The 15,767-nt window shown below is 41.9% G+C and overlaps 1 long non-coding RNA gene across 2 annotated transcripts in view; it reads right to left on the bottom strand.

The window, feature by feature from the left end:
* The window catches only part of LOC132682972 (uncharacterized), a 47,299-nt gene that overhangs the window by 14,722 nt on the left and 16,810 nt on the right, over positions 1 to 15,767 (bottom strand). Inside the window, exon 1 of one of the 2 annotated variants that reach the window (XR_013549910.2) lies at positions 7,482 to 7,857. The exons of the other annotated variant lie outside the window; for it this stretch is intronic. This is a non-coding gene — a long non-coding RNA (uncharacterized LOC132682972). Of the gene's footprint in view, positions 1 to 7,481; positions 7,858 to 15,767 lie in introns of those variants that run through there. 2 annotated transcript variants of the gene reach the window in all.

Below are 15,767 nucleotides of genomic sequence, written 5' to 3'. Positions count from 1 at the left end.
TAAAATATAAGAGTAAATGGTTTAGATGGGATTAGAAACAAAAGACCAGAATAAGCACTTCTTTAATCTCTTTTGAAAAATAAGAATTTAAGCCTCTCTCTGAAACTTACTATCTAGTAATAGAATGACTGAGTCTTTTGTGTCCTCTTTTCCTAGTATTGTTTTTAATCAGCCAAATACACATAAATTTTAAAAATAATATTAAAAAGTTCAAAATCAGGGGCGCCTGGGTGGCTCAGTCGGTTGAGCGGCCGACTTCGGCTCAGGTCATGATCTCACAGTTCGTGAGTTTGAGCCCCGTGTCGGGCTCTGTGCTGACAGCTCAGAGCCTGGAGCCTGTTTCGGATTCTGTGTCTCCCTCTCTCTCTCTGACCCTCCCCCGTTCATGCTCTGTCTCTCTCTGTCTCAAAAGTAAATAAACGTTAAAAAAAAAAAAAAAAAAAAAGTTCAAAATCATCCCTCCTTGCCCTCAGTCCTACTCTCTAGAGCCAACTGCTTTCAATACTTTTGTTTATTTTTTATTGGTTGCCTATTTCTAAACAATATGTTTATTACATTAATATTTGATTTATCATATTTAAATGTTTTGTTTTTTTTTTTTAATTTTTTTTTTTTTTCCAACGTTTTTTATTTATTTTTGGGACAGAGAGAGACAGAGCATGAACGGGGGAGGGGCAGAGAGAGAGAGGGAGACACAGAATCGGAAACAGGCTCCAGGCTCCGAGCCATCAGCCCAGCGCCTGACGCGGGGCTCAGAGCCTGACGCGGGGCTCGAACTCACGGACCGTGAGATCGTGACCTGGCTGAAGTCGGACGCTTAACCGACTGCGCCACCCAGGCGCCCCCATATTTAAATGTTTTTAACATTTATTCATTTTTGAGAGAGAGAGAGAGAGAGCATGAGCCAGGGAGGGGCATAGAGAGAGAGACACACAGAATCCAAAGCAGGCTCCGGCCTCTGAGATGTCAGCACAGAGCCCCACACAGGGCTCGAACTCACAAACCGTGAGATCATGACCTGAGCTGAAGTCGGCCACTTAACTGGCTGACTGAGCCACCCAGGCACCCCATGACTGATCATATTTAGACACTGTTTATTGCTTTATGAATAAAGCAGTTTCAAGTTAGAAAAATAAAACCCTCATCAGATTATTTAGTATAGAAAATGTGATATGGCTATAAAGGGGTTGGAATTGTCATCCTCAATTCTTGGGGGGGGGGGGCGTGTGATTTTGCCCTCCCCCACCAAGGAACATTTGGAATGTTCTGATGATGTCTGGAGATATGCTGTTGTCACAAGTAGGTAGAGGTTACTGGTATCTAATGGATAGAGTCTATGGATGCTGCTAATCATGGATGTTGCAGGACAGCCCCTGCAACAAAGAATCATCCAGCCCAAAATATCAATAGTGTTAAGGTTGAGAAGCAACTGTAGATTAGAAGACCTGTAAAGAGCCAGGGGGAGGGGGACAACACTAAGATTAGCAACCGCAGAAAGCCACTACCACTGCCAGAGCCAGTGGGTCAGTGGGAGAAGGCAGTGCTAACTAAAGCCATCACAGGAAGTAACAAACCAGGTAGGATGGCCTGGCAGTATCAGGGAATGTTCAGAGGAAAATAAGGACATAGAAGAGAAGCAGCTACTACCAGAGATGTTGCCCAAAGCAGAGAGAATGGGAAAGAGAAATATCCTGGCTTCTCCTTGGGAGCCCTCCAATCTCCTGGCACTTCCATGGGTTGAACTTAGCTGGAAGCCAGTCATTAAGGTCTGGGAAGCATAGCTCACAGGAATAGCCTTTGCAATAGAAGCCCAAAAGAGTATGAATTAGAGAGCAAATAGGCATATTCCCAGCACACCTTTCTATCATGGAAGATGGTGATCAAGCTCTGATGGTCACTTCCTCGCTACCCTCCTCCTCTGTCTCTCTCCATATATATATGGAGAGTATGTAAGTATGTACTTCATATAATACTTACATATACTTATATATATACACATATATATGTACATACACATATATATATGAGTATATGCTTATATACTCTCTCACTTCCCTCAATACCGTCCTCTCTGTATAGATAGATAGATAGATAGATAGATAGATAGATAGATATAGAGAGAGAGAGAGAGGAAGAGAGAGAAAGAAAGCACACGAGGGAGAGGGAGAGAGGGAGAGAAGGGCAGTTTGTTGTCACAAACTGGGTGGAGATACATCTGTATCTCTAACAATTTTTATTTAAGTTTATATTATATTTAGATCATTAAGAATGTAGAAATATTGTTTACTCATTATTGTTAATCATAATGTAGTGGATAATGTTTATTCATGTTATAAATCTTATTAATCAGTTATGCTTTCATTTTTTACAGTTTTTTGTTTTTCTTAGGATACCTAGAGTTAAAATAGTCTCTTTTTTGTTTGCTTAGTTTTCTATGCATGTATCATGAATTAGTCACAAACTCCCCCTTAGGTCTATAAGGCTCCCTTAATATTTTGTTTGGTACCTTTCTTCAAATGCATTAGAGAGTCTATCCATTTCTCTTTTTCTTTTCAGTGATCTCCTTCCTGTGATCCTCTTTCCCTTAGGTATATCCTTTGAATATATCCCTCAGTTTCCATATATTGTCCTTTTAGAGAAACTTTACCTCTTCTTACTGTCTGTTGGTATCTGTTAATTATACTACTGTCCCTAATGAGACAGCCATACAATAAATAATCACTCTCTTTCATCTGACCTGTCCCTGTCCCAGAATTAGTGGTAGTCCCAGGATGCTTGTGCCAGTCTACAGATGGGAAACCCTGGACTTAGTAAATCAAGTCCAAGTGTCTTGCCCGTATTACTGTGGTAGTAGTAGACACTGCTGGTGCCCTGCCCTGAACCCCTGTATTGTGCTGCTGCCCCAAACCTCAGCTACTGTAAGTGTTGCTGCTAATGGCTCAAACATATGCCTTTCCCTGGAGAACAGAACTGTTCTTGGCCAATGGGAGCCACCTTACGAGGAGACTATATCTTCTTACTATATCTTACGAGGGAGGCTATATCTTCCCTCCGGGCATCATGTAGCCAATGATTAACTGATACGGGGATACAAAAGCCGAGCCCCCTCGCCTCAAAGAGGACAACTCTGGTATCATTCACACTCCAAAACTCCCCATGAGATCAGGCGTGAGTCAGACTTCAGCTGAAACCTCATCTTTGTTTAGCCACTTCCCCCACTCTATTTGCTTCCCTCACCTTCTTCCAAGTTTCCCCTGAAAGCACAACTTCAATGGGTGTCTTGAATAAGAACCCTGCCTCAGTCTCTCCTTCTGGAAACCCAATCTAAGACGGTGGTGAACACTTTTGGGCTTCCTAACATAATTCTCCCTTCCTGATAGCACCAGAGCTCCCTTTTGGGAGATGATCTCCCCGCCCCCCACCCCACTGTGAACAGTCTTGACAGGAATGAATCTAGGTACATGCTCTGCCATCGTGGAAGCTGCGGGGGCTTGTGGATGTTCCTTCCATTAGACCCTCCCTCTCACTGCTTTGGTACAGCAGGCCCAGGCATGTGATCTAAGTTCAGCCAATTTGATGTTCTCTCCTGGGATTATGAATCTTGAGTGAGTAATACAAAGATAGAATGGCTCTTTGAGGTTCATTTATTCCATTACAGACTTCTGCGAGCCTGTTTCTCCTTCACAGTCTTTCTGTGCCTTTTAGCTTCCAAAACCTTCATTCCTGCCCATTTTCAACCTATTTGGTTAGCCTTTTGTGAGTACTCCAAATCATTCCAGTAATTTCCCTTTTGTGTAAAGACTGTCACCCAGGTTCTTTTGCTTATCACCAAAAGAATTGTAAGTAACATGATTATCTAAGGTCTTTTGCCTAAGTGCAAGGTGAAAACAGATCTGGGACAGGACCACTAATTCAGAAGAGGGTAGACACACAGGGCTTTTGAGCTTGGTGAGTAACAGCCTACCTGGACAGGTCTCCTGGCTTCAGTGAAGACGCAGGAGTAAACAGAGCATTTCTCAACTGGGTAAATTATACTTTGATCCCATGTGAGATGCTGAATTACTCTCTTTGAGAAAGTTACTGTCTGGCTTTCAGCATCCAAATATACATACACCTCAATCTGAAACCTCCCCTCAGTTGACATTTTTCCTTTTCTCATATGTTGATGCCTTTCTTTCTTTTTTCTTTTTTTAATGTTTGTTTATTTTTGAGAGAGTACGCCAGTGGGGGAGTGGCGGGGGGGGCACAGAGGATCTGAAGCGAGCTTCATGCTGACAGCAGTGAGCCCGATGCAGGGCCTTAACTCAAGAACCGTGAGATCATGACCTGAGCTGAAGTAGGAAGCTCAACCAACTGAGCCACCCAGGCACCTCTCCATTTCTTTTCTTTTTTTTTTCAATGTTTTTATTTACTTTTGAGAGAAGGAGATGGAGAGAGAGAGAAACAGAGAGTAAGCGGGTGTGGGGCAGAGAGAGAGGGAGACACAGAATCCAAAGCAGGCTCCAGGCTCTGAGCTGACAGCATAGAGCCTGACGCGGGGTTCCAACTCACCAACTGTGAGATCATGACCTGAAGTCAGACGCTTAACTGACTGAGCCACCCAGGTGCCCCGTCCTCCATTTCTTTTCTTATATGTTCATACAACAATCCTGAAAATAGAACAATTCAAAGGCATGAAGACAGCTGTACTCCCTAATAAAAATATCTTCTGGAAGAAAAGAGTTTTTCTTATGGGTGGAATTTTCCCCCTGAATTGTTCAGTTTTTGGATTATAGGGAAGGAAATGAGCTCAACAGAAAAACCAAAATAGATACACATGATTCCAGAAGAATATAAAGACACCCCTCTGGTCTGAGTTACCAGGCAACTGCCTCTCGAAGGATGCTGTCATTTTGATCTCATAGAATAATTGGGTACTTGAATTTCTAATTCAAGAAATCTTGGGGTAATGAATTTATCTTTCAGGATTTTTTAAAAGTATAAGCAGAAACCTCTCTCTTTCTTGGCACACATGTTTCACTGTTTGTTTTTTGGTTTTTTTCCTCTACAGTTTCTTTGTTGTGTGTCTTCAAAGCAAACATTTTCATCTGTTTGGGATGTTTTTGTTGGATCCTGGTGAGATCAGGGCTGAATGGAAGACCACTCAAGATACTGATTTCTAGCTGCTTCAGATTCTGATCTTATGGTCAGTAACATGTTTTATCCACAGGAAGCAAAGAAAAAATTGCACATAAACATCACCTAAAACAACAGTCATGGGAAACTCAGCTTTATGCCTAGAAACAGTGTCCCTGCACATAGGTAAACAAATGGTTATTGGATAAAGAGCTAGACAAAGAAACAGGCATATAGAAGAGTGTTTTCATTAATATTTGGGAAAAAATAATCCTTCCAGGAACACAGCTGTCTGTTCAGGTAGTTGTGTATAAAATCTCAGATAGAGTTTTAGGGAAAAATGCATACTAATTTTCCATTTTCTTTTTGACTGTACTGTAATATCTTACTTTTTACTCATTTTTTCATGACTAAAATCCTAATTTGTGCAAGGGTTTCTGCTAGACATGAGTCTACTCCAGTGGAAGAGTCCACAGTCCCAGCCTTCAAGGTGCCTTCTAGAGATGGAAAGAGACATGTCAACAACTCTTGACCTCAATGATATAGGAGTGAAAATAGTAGGACCTTACTGTCTGTGCCATTACAGTGGCCTGCTACCTAAGGCCTTTCAAAGTTATGAAATATATTATTTCTAGTGTGAGCCTGTTGTACTTTCTCAAGGTTCTCGGCTACAAACAGTGGAAAGTGACTTAACAGAAAAGGAACGTGGGAGAAGGATATCAGGGGAATCATGTCGGCATGGCCAGGCGTGGGAAAGGTGTGGCCTCAGGGGCTCCAGGGGGCTGGGCATCAGGAACCCAGGTAGAGATCACATCCGGAAGAGTGTATTCAGTAAGCCACTGCTGCCTGCAAGGAATGACCTCCAAACTATCTCCACCTCCAGGTGTCACTCACTCCAAATTCCAAACTGGGAGAGAGTACCCGGGTGATCCAGAATGTTCAGGCCCTCTGCCTGTGTTGGGGCCAATCAAGGGGGCCTGGGTCCTTTGGGAAGCTGCCACTATTTTCACCAAGACCACGCATGTGGGGGATTTCCTCAAAGAGTGATCAGTGAATAGGAAATTAAGATTCAATTCTAGAAACAAAGAAATAAAGCCAAGTGTCCACTACATGTATTATTTACCATTGAATCTCAAAATCTAGGTATAGTCTAGATGCAACAAAGATAACTCTTAGTTATTAGGGGAGAAAGTATCTATGGAAGAGTGGAGGTAAAATCATCTACCTCAAACCTTTTATTTTATAGTTAAGGAAACTTATGCCTTAGGTGACTCACTTTCTACTGTTACCCAGCTAGTTCTCCCGGGTTTCACTCAGGTCTTCAGACTTAGACTGGAACTACACCACTGGCTTTTCTGGGTCTCCAGCTTGCAGACAGCATATCACGGTACTTTTCAGCCTCCAAAATCATGGGAACCGATTCCTTATAATAAATTTCTAACTTCAGATATACATACATACATATATATATATATATATATATATATATATATATATATATATCCTATTGATTCTGTGTCTCTAGAGAACCCTGACTAATACAGCATCCTTGCTTGGCTTCCTCTCCTTCCCCGTCCTGCTTCATTCACTTTCTAAGTGGCTTTTCCTAGAAACATTTCCTTAATAAATCACTTCCACATGAATATGCATCTCAGAGCCTACTCTAGGACACCTAACCTTCTAGGACAATTCTCCAAATCTCCCCCTCTTCAAGGCTACTCTGGCCCCTCCCATAGGATGCCCCACATCTTCCCATGATCTAGTAACTACAGGGTTAATGCTTGATCTAGCAGGGGTCCTCATGGAACCTGTTCCTGGGCTATGACCAGAATTTGCTCTGCATAGTCATAGCCTGGGCCATGGCAGTTGTTAAATATTTTGAACACCAACCCTAGGCCTATTTAAGTGTAAAGGCTATATAATAGAAAAACTAACTAGAAGGTCTCTTCCATTCATAAAATCTCCCAGTTTTCAGGAAGACTTAATACATAGGGGAGGTCCTCCTAGCCATGTTTGAGCCACATGAGCCTGCCATTCTGGCCACGATTGATTGGACCAGGGATAGACACCTCACCCAAACTGGGCCAACCAGGTTCTCTCCGAAGAAACTTGATACTTGAATTGAGGGACAGAGGGCTGGTATTTGTTGGGGCTGAGTCATTGTAATGGCATCATCACCCTAAGGGGAAGGTTCATGAACACCTGGGCTTGCCCTATCCAGGGCCTGAATGTTGAACTCTCCCATTAGTAGCTTGCCAATACATTACCACTTTTGCTTACATTTTCTAGAATAGCTTTCTGTCTCCTGTAACCAGAAAACTCTTAACTAATATCCTATAATAACATCTGGAATGAGCACTACTTACTTGTCTTGCTTGCAGCCTCCAGCACTTAGCATGATGCCAGCATGGATTAGGCAGTATCCTAATAAATATTTGCTGCCTCAGTAAACAGCTCTCTGTTTATTTATCGTGTTATTGTTTCTGTAGGAAGAAGAGCACTTTATATATATGTAAATATACAGGCTTGAAAATGGGAAAATTTCATCAACATCACTCGAGTATGTGTGATCTCTGGTGGAAAAACAAATTTAAATGCCTCCTGCTTGTGTTCATACTTTTTCTTCATCAGAGTTTCCTTCAACTAATTAGCCTATCTCACGGCCTAGCTTTGTTTCCTAAATGTGACATAGTTAATATACTAATTGGTGTTAAAAAGCTTTAAGGTTAAAAATCTTTTTTTAAAAGATTTTTTTTTTAAATGTTTATTTATTTTTGAGAGAGAGAGGCAAAGAAAGAGGGAGAGAGACAATCCCAAGCAGGCTCTGTGCTGTCAGTGCAAAGTCCGACATGGGGCTTGAACCCACAAACCACGAGATCATGACCTGAGCTGAAGTCGGACACTCAACCGACTGAGCCACCCAGGCGCCCCTAAGGTTAAAAATCTTAGGGGCGCCTGGGTGGCTCAGTCGGTTGAGTGTCCGACTTCAGCTCTGGTCACGATCTCACGGTCCGTGAGTTCGAGCCCCGCGTCGGGCTCTGGGCTGACAGCCCAGAGCCTGGAGCCTGCTTCCGATTCTGTGTCTCCCTCTCTCTCTGCTCCTCCCCCATTCATGCTCTGTCTCTCTCTGTCTCAAAAAATAAACGTTAAAAAAAAAAAAAAATCTTAACCTGAATTTAGGAGGTCTCTGAAATCACTCTCAGGTTGGTGAATGTGTACTTACTGTTGCTGAAGTAAACCATTCGGGCACCATCTCTGACTTTCTGAAGTTGCTATTCAAACTTACTCCATTTCTTTTCTTTCTTTGTTAACTCTATATTCTACACCTCCCACTACTCATTTTTGATCTCCTAAGTTAGAAATTGTAGCAACTGCAGGTTAACAATTTTCTCTAGGGGCACCTGGGTGGCTCAGTCGGTCAAGCATCTGACTTCGGCTCGGGTCATGGTCTCACAGTTTGTGAGTTTGAGCCCCGCGTCGGGCTCTGTGCTGACAGCTCAGAGCCTGGAACCTGCTTCGGATTCTGTGTCTCATTCTCTCTCTGCCCCTCCCCCATGTGTGCTCTGTCTCTCTCTGTCTCTCAAAAATAAATAAAAATGTTAAAAAATTTTTAAAAAAATAATTTTCCCTAAATGATGAGAAAATGACTGTGCTCAAGATACCGTCTTTTATACTCTGCTAAAATGAACTAGTCCTGTCCCTCTCTCTCTCTGCCTGTCCCCTTCTCACACTCTGTCTCTCTCTCTCTCTCTCAAAAATCAACAGACATTTTAAAAAATTTAAAAATAAATAGAAAATAAATAAAATGAACTAGGTCTTTAAGGAAGGGGAAGTAAATTTGGGAATATAAGTTAACAGGTTAACCATACATGCTGTTGAGAGAGAAAACCAGAAATTTCATCTCCACAAACCAGGTTGATGTCATCATCGTTGCCAGAGAATCAGGCCAGCAAGAGAGTGTTCTCTGGTGCAAAACTGGTTTTGTTTGTAGTGGCTTCTGCTGAATCATCAGTAACAGTCAGACAACATGTGCGTGTCAACAGCAACAGTCAAAACAGGCAGAAACACACAGAGGGAAAAAGTTGAGTTCTATCTCCTGCTTGTCAGCAGACCCAGTCTATAGTTATTTTGAAGTAATTTAAAACTTCAAGCAAACAGAATAAGCCTTTAAAGGATTTGTAGGTATTGTTACTTAATCAGGAAGTCTGGGCAAGCCAGAGGCTTAGGAATAGAGCATATGGACCCAAAGAAAATGCTTTTGTGTGTACAGGACAAGAAAATGGACTTGAACCCATAGGAACTAGGAAATGTTTTCCCTTTCTGCTATTTGAGAAAGACCTGTGACAAAGGTGTCACATGAATTTAAGAATAGAAAAGTTTATGAAAGACACCTCAATATCTGAGGGTGTGACGGCTAATAAGAAAGAGGCCTTGTCATCATGATTCCAAAGCATTACCTCATTCTGCCCTAGGGTGATTCCACTGTACCCATCAAAGAGGAGAAACTGTCTGAACATGGGGAGCACACCCACTAACACTCCTGTTTATTAACTCTGGGCACACGAAAACAAAGCCAAGTCCTCACCCTGAATATAGAAAAGCTGAAGACAACAGGCTCTTACTCAAAATCTCTCGGTTTCATCCTTGCAACAGTGAGAAACAGCACCATTTACGGAGGGCCTAAATGTGCCAGACATTCTGCTAGGCCATCATACATACTGTGTCACAAAATCTCTGGGACCACTCAGAAGGCAGATATTACCTCCACTCTCTGTTTCACAAAAGAGGAAACTGGGTTTTGAGGTAACTGACTTGCCTGTGACCACAGTAGGTGGAAAGCAAAGATTACAACAGAGCCTTGTCTGTTCCAAAAGCCCACGATCTTTGCTATAAGGAAATATCTGGAAAAACCAGGAATTGGCTGCCCCTCCAGGCTGCCCGAAGATTTCCATAGCCAGTCCCTCCCTTCCTCGTTACTTAGTAGCATTTCCTTGCTAAGTGTGGTCTCCAGATCAGCATATCAGCCTCAGTATCTTCTGGAAGCATCCTAGATATGCAGAAACTCGGGTGCCACTCCAGACCTACTAAAGCCGAATCCACCCTCTAAAGTTGGAGGACTGATCGCCTTCCTCGCTGGCACTTTAATAACAGACTAATGATTCTGTGGCAGAGAGGAGCCCTGAGAAACAGTTTCTGTGCCCTTCATCAAACCTTTGACTTTTATTTTTTTTTTTTTTTTTTTTTTTTTTAACATTTTTTATTTTATTTTTGGGACAGAGAGAGACAGAGCATGAACGGGGGAGGGGCAGAGAGAGAGGGAGACACAGAATCAGAAACAGGCTCCAGGCTCCGAGCCATCAGCCCAGAGCCTGACGCGGGGCTCGAACTCACGGACCGCGAGATCGTGACCTGGCTGAAGTCGGACGCTTAACCGACTGCGCCACCCAGGCGCCCCCCTTTGACTTTTAAAGTGTGTTCCTTCTACTGAAAAGGGGGGGGGGGGAGGGATGTCACTTCTACTGACCCCTTGCCAGAACAGAAATCTCCGTGAAACAAGCAGGGAAAAGAAGCAGGGAAGCATTTCAACAGATTCTGCAGGTAAGGCTGTGGGCAGCTGCATTCGGCACCTGGGTAATACAAGGTAATGCTAAATATTAACACCTAAGAAGATTAGTGGCGGTTGCAGGAGGAGAGTCTCACTGGGTTAAAGGTCATTTGCTCACAAATCTCCTCAGTTCAAGGGAACCTCAAACAGTACTTGTAGTGGGGGGCCTCACAGTTAAAGTGACCTCCTGTGGGGTATGAGTTCTGCTGTGCTGACAGCTTAGAGCCTGGAGCCTGCTTCAGATTCCGTGTCTCCCTCTCTCTCTGCTCCTCCCCTGCTCGCACTCTGTCTCTCTTTCTCAAAACAAATAAACATTAAAAAAAAATTTTTTTAAAGATTAAGTCAAGAGGATGAAATAGGGAATATAGTATATTGTATAGTGTATATTGTATAGAATATTGTAATATTCTATACTGTGGTATATCCTATATTGTGTAATATTCTTTATTGTGGTATAGTGTGGTATGGTAGCTACACTTGTGTGAGCATAGTATAACATATAGAGTTCTCAAACCACTATACTGGATACCTGAAACTACTATACTAATGTGTTTTAACTGTACTTCAAAAAAATAAGTATATAATAAACAAAATGTTATGTGGTTAATTTTGAGAATTGTACTTGCTCATAGTAAGCTCCTTTGGAAGACCTGCTTATAGATTCAACTGCCTATAGATCAAATATTGATCTGTTTCCTGGATTCTGAAGATGGATGGTACAGGCCTGCACTGTTTGGGTTTACAATAGTTAACCTAAAAGCTTTTCTAAAGGTAGCCTTAGAAATTATTGAGTGGTAAATATCAAGAGCCCTTTAACCATGGAAATGTTTTCATACCTACTATCACGTGTGTGAGTGTTTGTGTGTACATCATTTGGTATTTGTTACAATGCCTCTATATTTCAAAATCCAAGAGAGGGGCTAATGCTAAAAAAAGTATAGTGGTAAAATAGAAAAAAAATGCATAATGATGATGTTGGTTTTATTTCTGTATGTATATTAATGTGATGAGTCCTAGGAGAGGGGAGGAGGGGAAACTTGTCTTCTATGTCAACTTGAAGCAACTGGACTTGGTTTATTTTATAATTTATAATATTAAAGAGTAATGCTCATTTGCCTTTACACTTAATGTTTACATTTAATAAATGTTTTCCACTCCAAAATAAAAAAAAAGAAAGAAAGAGGGGGCACCTGGATGGCTTAGTCAGTTAAGCCTCTGACTTCAGCTCAGGTCATGATCTTGCACTCTGTGAGTTCGAGCCCCATGTCGGGCTCTGTGCTGACAGCTCAGAGCCTGGAGCCTGCTTCAGATTCTGTGTCTCCTTCTCTCTCTGCCCCTCTGCCTCTTGTTCTCTCTCTCTCTCTCTCTCTCAAAAATAAATAAACCTTAAAAAAAATTTCTTTAAAAAGAAAGAAAGAAAGAAAGAAAGAAAGAAAGAAAGAAAAGAAAGAAAGAAATCAGGCCAAGGAAATACAGTTAGCAAGTCAAGGAGCCAGGATTTGAATTCCATCTGACTCAGTGGTAATCTGTTACATTGGTGGCCCCCGTGACCCATGCCTCCTGGTGGAGGCATCTGGACCCACGGAGGAATGTGGACTGGGCCTGTGGCTTGCTTTAGGCAACAGAATGCAGGTAGAGTTTTAGGCCCAAGTTCCTGGGAGCCGGGAGCTGCCATGCAAGAAGGATGGCTACGCCCCTGGCGAGACCATGTGGGGAGGGAAAAGCTCTGAGACCACATGGAGAAGCCAGGCCCCCAGCGGCCAAGTTAAGCTGAAGCCCCAGGCATACGAACACAATTAAACCATTCCCATCAACGCCCACCTGCCTTGCCGGGGATCCCAGCTGAGGCATCAGACGTGATGGACATTACGCCTCAGCAGACGTCATGTGGAGCAGAGATGACAGGGCTTTGCCTTGTCCAAATTCCTGACCAACAGAATTGTGCAAAATGATAAAAATGGTTATTTTAAGTCACTAAGTTTTTGATTAGCTTGTTATGTAGCAATAGCTAATCAAGACACAACTCTGTCCTGTGGTCGAGGAGACAGAGACAGAGATGAACGCATGAAGTCCTTGAACAACACAGAAAAATGGGCAGGGAAAGAGCAGGTAAAATGCAGTTGTCTGGGCTGGAGAGGAGAAAAAGACAAAGGGTATAATTATGCAGACCTCTAAGTAAGGGAAACAAGAAGTAACAGAATCTTTAGGTCACATACCTTTGCCAGGCAGCGTTTCTGCCCAGAGCAATTCTCACAATAGTTAATGCAAGGAAAATAAAAAGGCAAGATTCAGAACTGTCTATTTGCAACAAGAAGGTAATAGACCAAAATGTTCACAGCAGCTTTGTCTGGGTGATGATACCACAAAAAAAGCCTTGATAAGTTAGTTTTTTGCTCTCTTCCAATTCTTCAATATTTTCTACAATGATAGTTCTTATTTTTTTCAAAATTTTCACGTCAGAGATTTAAAAAAAGTACATGGGTTTAAAAAATCTCCCCAACAAGTGCCTCAGAAAAGCACTAACCATCCATCCCCCATTTCCTCTCCCTATCTTGTACCCCAAAGGCAACCCCTTTAACTATTTCTATTTTTAGTACTTTGAGTGGTTAGGTCCACATCCTTAAATAATGTGCCTATACTTCTGTTACTTGGTTTATTAACCTGAGGCATCCATTGGTTCCCTGCTGCAAAAGGCTTACTATTTCATTCAACAAATATGTTAAACACCTACTATGTGCTGGCACCATTCAAGTACCAGTGACAAGGAAGAGAATAATAAAGAGAGGGTTCCTGTCCTTTTCTGGCACATATTCTAGTAAAGGGAGATGGCTGATCAAAAGCAAAGAAATAATATCCAGTAATAAAAAGTACTATGGAGGGGCGCCTGGGTGGCTCAGTCGGTTGAGCGTCTGACTTCAGCTCAGGTCACGATCTCGCGGTCCGTGAGTTCGAAGCCCCGCGTCGGGCTCTGTGCTGACAGCTCAGACCCTGGAGCCTGTTTCAGATTCTGTGTCTCCCTCTCTCTCTGCCCCTCCCCCGCTCATGCTCTGTCTCTCTCTCTCTCTCTGTCAAAAATAAACATTAAAAAATTAAAAAAAAAAAAAAAAGTACTATGGAGAAAACCACATAAGGCAGAATGGTTGAGTATATTTTCCAAAAACTGGCCACAACAATGTTTTCCACCCCACATGCTCATCTAGACTTAACGCTCACTTATCAAGAAGTAGTATATATTTTCCTTACCTTCAAATTTGGCTGGATTAGTGACTTGCTTGTAATCAGTAGAAAATAGTAAAAGCAGTGCTGTGTGATTTCCAAGTCTAGGTCATAAAAAGTGATAAAGTTTCCTCAGTTTGCTGGAATACTCTTGAAACTTTCAGCTGCCATAGAAAGAATCCAGCTACCCTGAAAGTGACATGCTGTGAGGAAGCTCAAACTAGCCCACAAAACAAAACCACACGGAGAGACCCTGAAACTATAAGAAGAGAGAGATGCCCAGCCAGCTCCCAAGTGTTCCAGCCTCTCGCCTATCCCCCTTCACCTTTATCTGACAGCTGAGTCTTGAATGGTGAAAGAACCAGCCTTGCAAAGGTCAGGAGGCAAAACAGTGCATGTAGAGGAAACAGCAAGTAAAAAAAGACCTGAGTTAAGAATGAAAGTCACTGCGGGTGCCTGCCTGGCTCAGTCAGTGGCACATGCAACTCCTGATCTTGCGGTCATGAGTTCAAGCCCCTCCTGATCTTGCAGTCATGATTTCAAGCCCCACGTTGGGCATAGAGCTTACTTTAAAAAAAATAAAATAAAAATAATGAGAGCTATTGGTTAGAATCAAAAAGACAAGAAATAACAAGTGTTGGTAAAGATGAGAAAAAGAATCCTCATGCAATACTGGAGAGAATCCAAACTGGGGCAGCCACTGTGGAAAACAGTATGGCATTTCCTCAAAAAATTAAAAATAGAATTAACATATGATCCAGTAATTCCACTACTGGGTATTTACCCAAAGAAAACAAAAATACTAATTCGATTGGTACATGCACCCCTATGTTTACAGCTGCATTATCTACAATAGCCAAACTATGAAAAGAGCCTAAGTGTCCATCCACTGATGAATGGATAAAGAAGATGTGGTGTGTGTGTGTGTGTGTGTGTGTGTGTGTGTGTGTGTGTATTCCATTAATAGTAATGAAAAGGAATGAAAAGGAAAAATTAATAGTAATAAAAAAGGAATGAAACCTTGCCATTTGCAATGACACGGATGGAGCTAGAGAGTATAATGCTAAGTGAAATAAATCAGTCAGAAAAAGACAAATGCCAGAATGATTTCACTCATATGTGGAACTTAAGAAACAAAACAAACAAACAAAGAAAAAAGAGACCAAAAGAAACCACTATTAACTACAGAGAAAAAACTGATGGTTGCCAGAGGGGAAGGTAGGGTGGAGGGGATTGCTTAAATAGGTGAAGGGGGGGGGGGGGGGCGGTGCCTGGGTGGCTCAGTCGGTTAAGCGTCCGACTTTGGCTCAGGTCATGATCTTCCAGTTCATGAGTTCAAGCCCCAAATTGGGCTCTCTGCGGTCAGCATGGAGCCCACTTTGGATCCTCTGTCTCCCTCTCTCTCTCTGCCCCTCTCCTGCTCATTCCCTCTCTCTCTCTCTCTCAAAAATAAAATAAGCATTAAAAAACAATAAAATAAATAGGTCAAGGGGATTAAGAGTAAATTTACTGTGATGAGCATTGAGTAATGTATAGAATTATTGAATTATTATATTGTATACCTGAAACTAATATAACACTATTTGAAGTATACTTCAAAAAAAAAAAAAAAAAAAAAAAAAAGGAATGAGATCCACACCAAAAGACAAATAGAAGAATTTTCACAGCAACTTTTTCCCAATGGCCAAACTAGAAACTAAACAGGATATACTCTGGTATAATCATACAATGGAATACCACACTGCAATAAAAAGAATAAACTGATGCATGTAGCAACATAAATGAATCTCATATTGAATAGAGGACAAACACAAGAGTACATACTCTATGT

This window comes from Panthera onca, chromosome C2, assembly GCF_046562875.1.
Source record: "Panthera onca isolate mPanOnc1 chromosome C2, mPanOnc1 haplotype 2, whole genome shotgun sequence".
In the NCBI taxonomy this organism is placed as follows: Eukaryota; Metazoa; Chordata; class Mammalia; order Carnivora; family Felidae; genus Panthera; species Panthera onca.
This window is presented reverse-complemented; position numbering and strand designations above follow the sequence as displayed.